Source organism: Zeus faber (genome assembly GCF_960531495.2).
Source record: "Zeus faber genome assembly, chromosome: 5".
Taxonomy (NCBI): Eukaryota; Metazoa; Chordata; class Actinopteri; order Zeiformes; family Zeidae; genus Zeus; species Zeus faber.
Window position 1 is genome coordinate 18,357,237 of NC_137192.1, and position 15,124 is coordinate 18,372,360.

Genomic DNA, 15,124 nt, shown 5'->3' on the forward strand with positions numbered 1-15,124 from the left:
CAGCCAGGCAGCCATTCAGCCAGTCAGTCAGTCATTCAGCTAATTCGTTACTGGATCTACTCCATCAGCCTACGTCAGAGCCCATCAGTCAGGCAGCCATTCAGCCAGTCAGTCAATCATTCAGCCAGTCATCCAGCCAGCCATCCATTGAGTCAGTATTTCAGTCAGCCAGTCATCTCGTCAACCATTCGGCCAGTCAGTCAATTATTCAGCCGGTCATGTAGTCAGCTAGTTATCCAGTCATCCAGTCAGTCAGCAATTTAGCCAGTCATCTAGTCAGCCAGGCAGCCATTCAGCCAGTCAGTCAGTCATTCAGCTAATTCCTTACTGGATCTACTACATCAGCCTACGTCAGAGCCCATCAGTCAGGCAGCCATTCAGCCAGTCAGTCAATCATTCAGCCAGTCATCCAGTCAGCCGTCCATTCAGTCAGTCATTCAGTCAGCGGGTCATCTTGTCAACCATTCGGCCAGTCAGTCAATCATTCAGCCGGTCATGTAGTCAGCCAGTCATCCAGTCATCCAGTCAGTCAGCCAGTCATTCAGTCTGTCATCCATCCAGCCAGTCAGTCAGTCAGCCAATCATCTCGTCAGCAATTCAGCCAGTCAGTCAATCGTTCAACCGGTCATGTAATCAGCCAGTCATCCAGTCATCCAGTCTTCCAGTCTGTCATCCATCCAGTCATCCAGTCAGTCAGCAATTCAGCCAGTCAGCCAGGCAGCCATTCAGTCAGTCAGCAAATTCATTACTGGATCTACTCCATCAGCCTACGTCAGAGCGCGCGATCAGCACGATGCAGATTCTTCCTCGAGCCTGAATTGTATCGCATGGCTCTAACCATTGATTTCCCATCGATTCGATTTCCATACAAAGAATTTGATCGTTGGTGAATATTCTCATTGGAAAAACGAGGGGATTGCTTTCCATATTTACTTTTCATGAGAAGCCTCGGCCATTAGTAATGCAGATATCACGACCACGCAGGGTAGCGGCATTGATGAGAGCAGCTGGAGCAGTCTATGAAGTTCAGAAGGCTGCATTCATTTAGTGTAATGCCGCTTAACAACAACAAAAAAAAAAAACATTTAACGACAGGTTCATCATGACGTTACGAACCAAAATCCGACATCGATATCTATTCTCATACAACTCATAGTATCAATATTGTATTGATGTATCGCCGAGCCCCAATTCCAATGGCATTCGGCTCCGTCTGCGTTCCACTGTACATCCTATTGTGGTTGTTGACATGACAGGGTGTGGTTGGGTCAGGCTTCCAGGGACACCTTTCCCAGGAATAAAGTGTAAACAAACGCTCTTGAAAAGCGGCAGAAAAGTCGCACTCGTTTCCGACCCCTGTGTTTTTGTTTTTTTTCCCCCTCAACGGGAGGCCGTGCTTCGTGTTTCACAACACACACTTATAATTGCGGGCGCCTTGGAGACCCTCTTTACTAGGGGTCTTCTTGTTAGTTATGGGCCACCAGGAAATGAAGTCCCTCCTCATGTAATTAATGGGCACAATTATGTAATTGAGGCAGGGGGGTTGGGGGTCGGTCTGCAGCCTCCTGGAACAGGGACCAGATGTCGCCCCGCGCCTGTTGCCTGCCTGCCTGCCTGCCTGCCTGCCTGCCTGCCTGCCTGCCTGCCTGCCTGCCTGCCTGGTGTGCATTCAGTCGCCGGCTTGTCCCAGGACGCTCGCAGCGGGGTCAGCGCTTGTACCAGGACCTCGTCCGGCCCCGTGCGCCGGCCCAGACGCCCTCTTCTTTCTCTTGTAAATAAAGACTTAATGGTTTACGAGTCTTCCAATCATCGTAATACCTTCAGAAGGAATTAGTTCAGAGAGGAGCAGAGCCACGCAGTCTGGAGCGGGTGACAAGTGACACGCCCACGAACGTTGCTTTTCAAAGGCGGGGACAAAATGTGGAGTGGATAATAAACGAAAGATTTTGAATCCCCCCTCCCTCCGCCCCCTCCCCCTCCCACCATACTTCCTCTTCGGCAGGCTACTACACCACAGTGCATGTGTGTGTGTGTGTGTGTGTGTGCTCGTGTATGTGTGTGTGAATAAAAGCGCGCGATGGCGGTGAACCTCAACCTCCGGATTATTCCTCTGCTGAGCCAGCAGATTCAGACGGCCGGTTTGGACGCTGATGTCATTCCAAGTGGCGGCGGCGGCGGCAGCGGCGGCAGCAGCGGCGGCGACGGGAAAATCCTCCGCAGGAACAAGTACGAAAAACCACAATGTTAAACGACGCCTGCGATGCCGAATTAGAGGACAAATTGATTTCCATCTGAAAGAATTGATTTAACTTTGTGAAAACATCCCTCAAGATGTCGCCGTGGTGGATTACGGAGGAGGCTCAGAGCCTCCTCTCCATCGCTAGAGAAGGATTAAGCTGAAAAGGAGGCACTACATGACGTTTAATACACGGACTGATATAGTCGAGATAATATAAAATATATAATAATAATAAGTGTTTACAAGCCTTCGCAATATCTGATTGCAGGTGGATGAGCGAGCTCCTCTGCGCTCCCTTTAAAGCGGGGGCCTCGACGGGGGCCTGGGTCCTTCTCGTTTAGAGCAAAACAAACTGCGAACGCTGGCGCTTGGATTCTTCACTTTGAATGGATAAACAAATCAAGAAAATTCAGAGGTGTGTGTGTGTGTGTGTATGTGTGTGTGTGTGTGTGTGTGTTTTTTTCCTTTTTTTTGTTGCCTCCCGATTAAAGAGTTAGTAATCATTTTGAGGCGTGTGTTGACAACAGAATATGAAATAATAAAGTCCACATGTTGGGCAGACTTTGAGCAAACACACACACACACATGCATTCTCACAGACACACACACACAAACACACACACGCGCACACACGCACACACAAACACACACACACACACACACATATACACATTTACACATACACACACACATACACACACATACACATACACGTATACACACACACACACACACACACACACACACACACACACACACACACACACACACACAACTTGTTTGTTGCGAAACCAAGAAAGGCGTCAAAAATGGGGCACTGAATAAAACTGGTTCTTGGGGGGAAAGCAGGCCAGCCAGGCCACTGGTCATCCAGTCAGTCATCCAGTCACTCAGTCAGTCATCCATCCAGTCAGCCAGTCATCCTGTCAGCAATTCAGCCAGTAATACAGTCAGCCAGTTGTCCAGTCAGTTATTCAGCCAGTCATCCAGTCATTCAGCCAGTAATCCAGTCCGTCAGTCATCCAACCAGTCATCTAGTCAGCCAGGCAGCCAGTCAGCCAGGAAGCCATTCAGCCAGTCAGTCAGTCACTCAGCCAGTAATCCAGTCAGCCAGTCAGTCAGTCAGTCAGTCATTCAGCCAGTCATCCATCCAGTCAGCAATTCAGCCAGTCATCTAGTCAGCCAGGCAGCCATTCAGCCAGTCATCCAGTCAGGACGGTTGGGTTGTAAATGTGTTCCAGCAGGAAAGGTTCGGCTGCAGAGCAAGGCGAGCAGTCTGGAGTCGGCAACTTTCCCTGCTCCAGCTCGCACGCCCTCCCTCTCGCTGGCCCACCCAAGAAGCAGCCCATGGGCATAAATTTGAGAGCCTGACTCAGTGCGGATTTAAAACAATTTGAATCTCTCTCTCTCTCTCTCTCTCTCTCTCTCTCTCTCTCTCTCTCTCTCTCTCTCTCTCTCTCTCTCTCTCTCTCTCTCTCTCTCTCTCTCTCTCTCTCTCTCTCTCTCTCTCTCTCTCTCTCTCTCTCTCTCTCTCTCTCTCTCTCTCTCTCTCTCTCTCTCTCGCTCTAACCCCGTCACTCTACTTCTCTCCCTATATTTTCTCTCTTTCTCTCAGCCTCACTCTGTCTGGTCCCATTTTTTTTTTCTTCAGCAAATCCCAGCGGCAATGAAAAAAAAAAGAGAAAAGTAGTACATTCTTAGTGCATGCCAATATTTTTCCAAAGACTTCATTAGGTTTGTCTTTGCAAAACGCTGAACCGAACCAGGGCAGAGGCACTGTAATTTTAATTTTTATTGATTTATTTTAATTTTTTTATTTTAAGGCCGAAACCATCTCAGGAAGACGAGGGGTTAAAAGAAAGGTAATCGCGTCGCTCCAAATAGAGCTTTTCAAATTGTTGCTCTGTTGTCCCCGAAAGACGCTGGGGTAACAACGGTGGCGGTAATGTCTTTAAATAACAGCTGGAACGGACGGTAAATCACTAGTTTCCGTGTATGTTTTGTGGCAGCGGACCACAGGGAGCACAGCTACAGACGATCAATGATTACAAGCGAGAGGAAGTGCCGGGGCATATTCCTTTTTTCTTTGTTTAGAGCTCAGAAGTGTTTCGGACGCAAAAAAAAACAGACAAAAAAAAACCAACGACACAAGGGTTCCGGATCGGCGCGGTCCACTCCAAAACCCGAGCGTCTCCGGCTCCGCCTCTCGGAGGCTGCTCCGTGAAGGGCGGAACGGATGAGGCTGGACGGCGTCATCGGCGTGGCCCGAAAGCACGCAATGACATCCAGCGAGGAGTGAGCCCCGAGATCCAGCCCGCGAGGCCGGGTCGGCGCGCGGCGGCGGCGGCGCTGACGTCATCCTCATGTGGCGGAAAAATGTGCGGTGAATTCGGCGAACGGGTTCTTTCGATGAAGATTCATTCGCGGTCGCGACGCGCTGGCGTTGTTTTTTTTTCTCGATAATCGACGAAAATGACGCGCGAGCGCGGACATCTGTTTGCCCGGTGGTAAGTGTGAGTCGCGGCATTCTGACCGTGGAAGCAGTGACCTTTGACCCCCGGCAGATTCATATCAGCGTACTGCTGACGGGGGCTGCCCGCACTGGGCTTGCAGTGGTGTGTGTGTGTGTGTGTGTGTGTGTGTGTGTGTGTGTGTGTGTGTGTGTGTGTGTGTGTGTGTGTGCGTGTGCGTGTGCGTGCGCCCGCACAGATTTCCTGCTCAGGCATCTGATTCGGTTAACGTGGCATCAACAAGCGACCGGAGCCGGCCGGCGCTGCGATTCACACAAACCAGAACAAAGGCAAGAAGTCCAGCTGCAGAGTCGGAGGGCGTGGAGGGAGTCTCGGGGAAAACACTTCACACGCAGAGGCAACGGGGTTGAGATTGGTAGAAAGTCGCGGTCGAAAAAAGTCTTTGGATATAAGTTTGTTTGATTGTGTCGCTGTTCAGCTCTGTTTTCTCCTCTGACCCCCCCCCCCCATTGGGTTTTTGGGGAGTCTTCCCCGCCCCTCCGGGGAGAACACGGGGGGCTGCCGTCAAAACCGTAACTGGCTTGATTTCCTATTCCGCCGCATGTGGCAGATCAAAAAATCCGGATCAAAGTCAGACGCGTCCCACTGCAGGAAGGAGAGTCCTTAAAATGCAAATGACTTCCAAACAAGCATAAAAAAACAAAACAAAACAAAAAAAAAACACTCGAAGGATTCCAAACTTTTTTTTTTTTTTTTTTCTCTCTCTACGATTTTTGCTCAGATGTAAATCTCTCCACCGGTGGGGATTACTCGGCACGTACTCTCAGATTCAGGGGAGATTCGGCGTGGGTGTGGAATAGGTGGGGAGGGAGCTTCCCGCAACATCTGGCACTTCGAGGATTTTTATCTCATCTCAAATAACTGTTTTTTTTTTTGTTTTTTTGGGGTTTTTTTTTCCTTCCCCGCAAGAAGGCCCATCATCAACACACGCCTACCCCCGAGGCTGGCAGAAAGACAGATCCCTGTCATATCAGCGTTGTGATGTGGGACGGCGTACCGTCTCGGACTTTGGTTATTGTAATATTTGGTTGTGATATAGTTCAGCGTTGGCTTGAAGGCTGCATTAGAGCAGCACCATGCAGCGTTCTTAAATCTTCCCAGACTGTTCCCGCCGTCCTGGTCATAATCATAACATCCACAGCACTGACGATTGACTCCGCTATTGTTGCGCGAATATCTGACGAAAGCACCGATAAGTCATGGCCACGATATCGTCAAATCAACCAGTGCCAAGGTTTTCGTCAAATGTTGTGATATTTAATTTTGCCAATATCGCCCGGCCCTGCGGCGTGTCCCTTATTCCCTCCCCTCCTTCTCTTTGTCTTCTCTTGCTCCGCCTCAGTATTCCTCTCCCTCCTTCTTTGTCACCGGCTCTTACGGAAGTCCAGAGACGATAATTCCCGGCATTAAAATGTAATGGCTTATCACATGAAACCTTGCGGGAGCGTCAGTGAGTTACATGCAAACCGTCAAGGGGAATTTAAGAGACGCAACTGACAATAAGGTAAACCGTGGTTATGTTGTTTTCTGAACATTCGGAGAGAGGAAACGGGAGGTTTTCTCCCAGATTTATATATATATATATATATATATATATATATATTTTTTTTTTTTTTTTCCCGATTTTGCGAGCATGAATAGAAAGCTTTGTAAAAAAAAATAAATAATAAAAATAATGAGATCACAGCGGCACCCACCACGCATTCAGATGAAGTTATTGAATCTCGCAGCTTAATACCGAGGGGAACAGAAATGAGGGGATTGGTGGAGGTCGGAGGAGGGCGGGCGGCGAGGACGGCCGTGTTGCAATTACGGATGATGATGGCGCCCAAACGCACCGCGACCATGGCAACCGAGGGAAATAATAAACACCGCCTCCTCTGCACTCTCTGCCAAGAGGACGACACTGGATGAGTCATCAGCTGCAGAGAACACACACATCGACATGCACACAGACGCATTCTTCCAGAAATATGAATGCCCTCGCTGAATGGACCCAATGCGCTCACGCACGCACGCACGGACGCACGCACGCACGCACGCACCCACGCACACTCACACGCACACGCACACGCACACACACACACACACATTTGGCGATATGATATCTATCATGATACGGCATGTATCACAATACATGTGTCACAATTAGTGCTGCCACAATTATGACATCATCGCCTGACAGCATGTATTTGAGCTGATTGGATCATTTTTTGGAAAGCCACCCGATTCCACAACCATGTGTTTCCATCAAAATCAATGAAACGTGTTCAGTGGTCAATAAATGGCTGTTCCTCTGAAGGTGTCGATATCCATTCGCACGCAGCTTATGCCACGATTCATCAAGCAAATGAAATGTCCCGAGCGTGACAGTCACGATTCAATAATTCACAACACATTCAAGTGAAATACAACAACTACATTACATCATATTACTACTAAACCATAATACAAAGCAGCACGCAGGTGCTTGGACACAAGACAACAAACAACAAGCAACTCCCCTAACTACGTCATCCGTCAATTTATTTATTTGTTTATTTTTATACTTCATTGTGTGTTACGTCAGTGCTGCAGTGTTTGTTACCAGGCAATAGCAACATCCTTCATGTCCCATCGCCCTTCATTTCACCTTTATTATCACCGTCATTTACATACGCTTGGACACAACTTCAGCTTTTCGATCATTTCACTCAAAAGCCGATACAAAAGTCAAAACGAGGTGTAGACAGAAAGCAGAAACCAAAGCGTAGTATCTTGGAAAAGACCAAACAACACAAAACAACAATGTTTAAGAAAAGTAGTTATACATATGAAAATAATAATAATCATTAAATTCGAATGAATGGAATACTGGCACTGTTATACTGAACGTCAATACCGGGGAAAAAATACTCATGAATCTCAAGTACATCAATATTTTCTTGCAGCCGTGATATACGCCTATTATTTAATAGTTTATTGAGTAAGAGACAGTGGCACGCAACAGTATATTCAGTTATCACTCTGTGATGAGTGCAGCTCATACCGAAGCCTGATAATAAAACTGCTTTTTAGATCCAACTGTTTCCAAGCTGCATACGAGCTCTGAATCCAAAGCTAAAATGTTTCTCTCCGTCTTTCCCGGCTGCTCACCCACTGCTGGTGTCTGATAGCGTTTGCCGGGCCCCTCCGACTCTGCAGGGCCCACCACCTCGCTACAAGTCCCCGATCACAAGCTCATTGTTGTGAGCCAAGTTAACACAACAACAGGAAATGAGCAAGGATCACTGCTGGCTGTGCACACAAAAGCCATTCCACCGTTTCACCTGGATCCCATTACCACTGGTTTGATTTCTAATATTAACCACATGAGACGACAGCCAGTGAGTCGGCCTGCCGGCAGCCTCAGCCGTGCAGGCTCGCACACACACACACACACACACACACACACACACACACACACACACACACACACACACACACACACACACACACACACACACACACACACACACACACACACACACACACACACACACACACACACACACGTATCAAAAAGAGTGCCACCCCGATTCAAAGCAAAGAAGGAGATGGAGGGGGAACAGAGAGGGGGGAGAGGGAGAGACACTCCTGACGACTGTTAGTGCCAGTAGCATGCTAAGCGTGCTCCTTTCTGTTTCAGCACACACACGCCCGCGAGCACGCACACACACACGCACGCACGCACGCACACACACACACACACACACACACATTCCTCGGTGTTTGTGCACGCCAAAGCATTACCACACACTGAACACAACACCGATGTGTGACGCCATACACACCCTGACACCTTCCCCTTTTAAATGATTATTTAATATAATATAAAGATTCCGAACATTCCCGACTGATTGTGAGATATCTTTTCTGATGTTTTCACCTTCTGTTCTGGTCAACATTGTTGATTTCCAAAGCAGATATAATAATATCATTTTAGAAAAAAGGTTATTCTTCAAGTAATTTATTCCCCTTAATAACAAGGTATATATGTATATATATATATATATATATACACTGTATATACTGTAAACACTGTATATATATATATATAGATATATACAGAGATATATATAAAAACACATACATACATACGTACATATATACATACATACATATATATATATAAAATGTGTGGATAGACAGATTTATAAGTTGTTTGCTGTACTAGTGCTGTGCCCTTTCAAAACATACCTGTTCGCTCGTCCACACAGCTCCACACTCTGAGCTGTTGCACATACGTGTTGCACACCGGGGGAATACACTCTCTCACGGGAAAAAAAACACACCCGAGTCGCGGCCTCTCCCTCTCACGGGACGGCAAAACACCGGGGAAATGCACTTAGAGGACGACATTTTAAGTAAGTATTAAGGGAAAGACAAAACACACCCGGCTGCGTATTGCGGCTGCACCGTGGCCATGAGTGACTCGGTCGCAGAGTCCTGAAGCCCCGCCAGAGCTGAGCGCCTCGCTTGTTTATTAATATCACACGTGTCACGTGTCCGAATTGCACCGAATTCGACGCTGCACGCCCTCGGGTCCCCAGCAATACACAGATAATCGAAGGACAGACAGACAGACAGACAGACAGACAGACAGACAGACAGACGGACGGACGGACGGACAGAGATTCCTTCCTTTATAGTTTGATTACATTAGAAGATTAAATACCAACCTACAGTAGATTCAAGAGGTTTATTTGTCACATACATATACATACTTGCATACATATCTGCAGTGAAATGTCAATGCAAGGCACCCGGTGATTATGCACAATTATGTTCTAGACTGAACATAATAGCTACCTAATTTGTACTTGACTCACTAACTGTGAGTCAACGCAAAGCAGTAAGTAAATCGAATAATATAGAATAAAATAAAATAAAAATAACTCAAAAGTAATACAGAGTCTGCAGAAGCTACAGTACTGACGTTGATTGAAATAGAAGTTAGAAAGTTAGAAATATTTGTTTTCTTTATTATCTGACATGTTTGGCATGGCCCTTGGCCCTTTAAATGACAAGATGTTGACTTAACAGTAACGTACAGTACTTCTTGACTAATATACCGGAAACATATGAAAACACTGGGTAATATGTAGTAATTAACTGGCAATCAGCCAGTAATGTACCAGTAGGTAATTACACCAATTCTATCCGTTACTTGATCTCAACAACTACTTATTGAGTATGGAATGAATATGACATTGTGGCTGATAACTAGTTAGTCATTACACATTTTACATTATTATTTTGTGTATATATTCCAATACTCATTGGGCCAATATCTGAAACCAGTAATGGTCCATTTAATTCGTGCTAATTCCAGCTTTTCTATTCATGTCTAACGCTTTGTGAGAAAGTTAGTCAATGTGCATAAGATCAGGATGTTACATCCCATAAGCAGACATCACTTTCTATAACCATGTAAAGCTGTTTTCTGTAAAAGCATTTTGTAACTTGGTGAAGATCCTTTCCCCCTTCCTCAAACGCTCCGTTCTGTCTTTTCTCTTGGACTAATTGTCTCCATAACTCATATTTGTTTCATCACCGTCGCCCGCCGGTGGCGTGGCAAAGCCTCACGGTGGGCGGGACTTGTCCAAAAGACCTTAAAAATGTTCGGGGGTTTTTTTCAGAATATTTCTCATGACTGCGACATATCCCCGTGTCATTATGCATGACCTGCGGCTAATGCCATTCAGCGTTTTCAAACCTATAATGCCTTTGCCCTCTGGTGTCAGCCCACCATTTAGTTAAGACCCCGGCTCCTCCCCCCCGAGTCCATTTGACCATCTTTCTATGTATTCAGCGTTACATCTCTAAGTAGAGGGCTCCTCCGCGGCAAACTGAATGAAATTATTAATACAATACCATTGTATGAGCGAGTTATTGCCCACAAGGGAATTATCACAAGTATCAACTTGACATTGTCTGCCTGCTTTGACTGCTTATCCAGCAGTTAAATGTCAGTTTCAATGAAGGAGAAGGGCAGGCTGATAAGATAAGATGAGTTCGGATGAGATAAGATAAAACAAGATAAGATGAGATGAGATAAGCTAGGATAAGAGAAGATGAATTAAGGTAAGATTTTACGGAACACATTGTCAATCCCCTAATCTGAATAAAAAACATAATTCGAAAAAAGTCTGAATTAATAGCAAAAAAATAAAAAAATAAAAATTATTGTCCTGAATGTTCAGCGGTGAGTCCGCAGAACAAAGACAAACTGATCATATCATAATCATAATCACACAAATCCTGAGACGAGAAAAAGATTGGAAAAGGGACGGAACGGGTTCACGACAATGCAAAAAGCCGCGTCTAATCCCAGATAATTAAAATCACGCTTGAAATATCAGCCGTTCCAATTCGGGCTGAAAGAGCAGGCTCTTCTCCTCCGCATCGGAGAAAAGGGACGAATAAATAGAGAAAGACCACGGTCCGAGCAAACCGTGTGTGGATGCACGTACGTATATGTGTGTGTGTGTGTGTGTGTGTGTGTGTGTGTGTGTGTGTGTGTGTCTCTCTCTAAATGTCCTTTAGAGCATCCCCTGCTTCTTTCCGCAGCTGAAGCCTGTCAGCCCTGCGCACAGAGCCTGCACCGCCGAGCCGGGCCGGAGCAGACAGACAGCTGCTATTAAACCCCGATTGTTTCAGGTTCACAGGGTGTGAAAGGGCCTGATTGAGGGGCTCTGATCCCAGTGAGGGTGGTCTTTCTCTCTCTCCCTCTCTCTCTCTCTCTCTGTCTCTCGCTCGCTCCCTCTCTCTCGCTCTCTTGCTCTCTCCCTGGAAGAAGAAGGGAGGAGGTGTCGGGGGGGGGGATTGCAGGCGTCACGTGACGCGAGCTCCTTGCCGAGCGGACCAAAATGGAATCTGGACAAAACACACCACTTGTTGCTGCCTGCGTCTGGGCGAGTGCCTCCGTGCTCGTCACGTGGCCCAGGTAGCGGTCCTTCATTTCAACACGGCCATTGAAAAGATTTAAAGAAAAAATAACAATAAAAATTTAAAAAAAAACATTGTCTCACCCAATTGTGCCCCGAAAGAAATACCTCAACAGGTGCCGAGATGGTTTGATCGACATTTACGAACGAGTTGCTTTTTCGTCTGCGTGAAATTCCATCCTTGTGGCGTTTTGAATTAAACTACAGCACAACCTCAGCTTAAGCAGAGAAGATATTTACTCCAACGTGAGGCATCGCTGCCGACTTGTGCGGTGGCAAACCTCTGTCCAAGGTAACCCCCCGGGCGCAGGGGGCCGTGGCGATACAGCGCCTTCCTGCACGGCCTATTTGTTTAAGGACACTCCTATTGGGAAGCCTTTTGGCCTCAACACACTGATAAAGACGAGGGCGGGCGAGGAAGCCCCCCTGCGGAGCCTTTCACACGTGGCCAGAGGACAAGTGCACTTTCCTCCCTAAAAAACCTTCTCCGGCTCAACCTTGAGGAGGGTTCAGGCCGCGCTCAATGCCGCATGCCGGTCCTGCCTCCCTCAGCCAAACACGTGACGCTTCTCAGCAAGAAGCCAAACGGGAGGGGGGGGCGGGTCCTTATTTCTGTGAAAATCAGCAACAACTTCATCGTTCTTTCAAAGTCCTTTCAAAAGATAAAAACGAGGGGCTCCCGCGCTGCATTTTTGAATACGGTGCTCGGAATAGAAGACACGTTTAAACGTTTAGGCTTCGCTCGCGACGTCGCGAGGATGTGACCCGGCCGTGAGTGCGGATAGACTTTCAAAACAATGCCGTCCGGTCTCGCCGCCTGCTTCTTCTCTAGTTGTTTTCCGGCCGCAAAAAAAAAACAAAAAAAAAAAACAAACAAAATAAATCCAAAAAACGACCAAATACATTCACAGCGAAAATAGATCATGTCACATCTAAAAACTCTTCCAAGGATATCTCATCTCGCCATCCTTAATGACATTATTGCATCTGTTTCGGATCTGCCACGGTTCCATCTGCAAGTGTGTCTCTCTCTCTCTGTGTGTGCGCGTGTGTGTGTGTGTGTGCGTGCGTGCGTGTGTGTCTGTTAAGTCAGTCAGTGTTGGAGTGGTGTGTTGATGAGTGTGCACGGACTGCTTAGCTTGTGTACTTAGCACTTCTCACTGTCAATTTGGAATAAATAGGTGTTTGGCCGTTCCATTGAGTTTGGTATTGACACTCTTCAGTACAGGGCCACCATATTGGGCCCGGAGCCTAATCTGTCCACATTAGCAGATAAAGCAGCCTCTTGTCGAGATAATGACCAGTTAAAGAAAGATTATATACAAATTCCCGGTTGATTTGACTTTTCCTGGAAAGGAAGGAAGAGGGGATGGGGGGGAAAGGGAAGACGTAAGGGACACACACTATCTGATTCCACGCACGTAAATTATCAGCGGGTTATAAACTGCCGACTAACCCGGTTTCCACAGTAGCACAGAAGCCGACGAAACAAAAACCAAACACGTGTCGCTGCGCTTTTAAAACCCCGGCGATGCTGTTCTGCGGGTGTCCTGGAAGAAACTTTCATTTGGAAAAACCTATTGGCACCTTAAGTATTCCAGGTTACAAGAAACAGCTGTTTTCGGGCGGCCTCTGCGAACCCTGGAAGAATTCCCCCACCCCGAAAGAGCTTCCTAAACATGAGGGATGCAGGTATGAGGTCTGGAAAACACATTCTCCTCAGGTCTGAATCCCGAAACACTCGGGGGCTCGCGCCAACGCACTTTTGGGCTGTTCCGGCACGAAAGCGTCCAGATTTCGACGGAGACGGACAACACCTTTCACAGGTTATGATCAGCCGCACTGTGGGAAACAATCAGGTGGTTGGGCCGTCCTGGTCACCTTTCGGCGTGGACATGTTCAACTTTCCTGCCAACTTACTATCCAGCCACATTTATGTACTCGCATTTTCGAAAATGCTTTAAAATAGTGATTTGGTAAAAACCCACATCACACACTGAAAACAACAAAACAAAAGGGTGGAATTGTAAATGTAAAACCACACAATTTCAGTCGAAATCAAAGGGGTGCTGCAAATGGGAGGGAAATAATTCGCACAGCCACAAATAAACATGTTTGGTGAATACGACCCCCTTTCAGAGACTTAATACCGTCACAGCTCGGAGGCAGAGCCGTCGCCCGTTACGGTGCGTCCACCTCTCAATTGCAATGCGTCGGTATAATTAACCCCCCGTACCTCCACCCGAGACGCAGTTCAATAAACAAAGCCATGTTGGTGGAGCGCAGTTTGGTCGCAGCACCATCATCAGCGCGTCGGCACCGCTCGAACACTTTGTCCCGATAACCAATCGCGATATACGATGAGAAATAAAAAGTTTTCTTATTTGATGGGGGTAAAAATAAATAAATAAATAAAAAAAAGCTAAAAAAAAAAAACGGAGCGAGCGTCTTGAGACTGCTCACAGGGACGGCGATGCATCATAATAATAATAATAATAACAATAATAATAATAATAAATAGAATAATTATAATAAAAAGAAGAAGAAGAAGACCTTGACTTACCTTGGCTTCAGTGCGAGTATGTTGTGCATGGATTCTCAGCTCGGAGGGTTCGGGGTCCGAGTCTGGTTTCGGAGTTTCCCCCAAAAAAAAAAAAAACCCCAAAAAAACACAACAACCCTTCTCTCTCTCTCTCTCCCTCCCTCTCTCTCTCTCTTTCTCTCTCTCTGCCTCCTTCTCGAACCGACACGTTTTCCCGTTTTAAAAGTTCACTTCCCACACTTTCCTCCCAAAAGTTACTCTTCTTTTATTTTTGTCCTTTTTCTTTTTTTCTTTTTTCTCTTTTAGGTTTTCTTTTTGGTTTTTTTTTGTTTTTTGGGGGGTTTTCTTTTTTTTTTTTTTTTGTTTTTGTTTTTTTTTTTGTTTATCGCAGACGGTGACTGCGCCGCGACCACGGATCCCGAACTGGTGGAGTCGGAGCGGGGGCGCGCACCCCCCTCTCACCCCCCCTCTCCCCTCCCTCCCTCCCTCCCTCCGTGGACCACCCCGAAACAGGAAGTGAACTTTCTGTTTTTCTAAAAAAAAAAAAAAAGAAAAAGAAAAAGAAAAAGCGGCCCAAAAAAAAAACAAAAAACGCTGATTTTTCTACTTCTAGTTAATTCGCTGCAGAACATCATGTATCCCGTAATGGGCAAAAGGAGACGTTGAGCATCGTGGGAACGGGCTGGTATGTAAGTTACGCTCTGGTATATTATATGATATGTATATAGTATATTATATGTATATATTAATATAAATATACATGTGTTAGTCGCACGCAGAGTGTTTACATATTACTGTGTATAAAGGTTCGGGGCGTATCATGAACGAGACATGTCGATCTATA

At 46.5% G+C, this 15,124-nt stretch overlaps 1 protein-coding gene across 1 annotated transcript in view; it reads right to left on the bottom strand.

Moving 5' to 3' along the window:
* The window catches only part of gli1 (GLI family zinc finger 1), a 58,508-nt gene extending 43,816 nt beyond the window's left edge, over positions 1–14,692 (bottom strand). The window contains exon 1 of the mRNA XM_080001423.1: positions 14,302–14,692. The gene's annotated coding sequence lies outside the window, so the exon portion shown is untranslated. The remainder of the gene's footprint in view (positions 1–14,301) is intronic.
* Between the last annotated feature and the right edge of the window lie 432 nt (positions 14,693–15,124).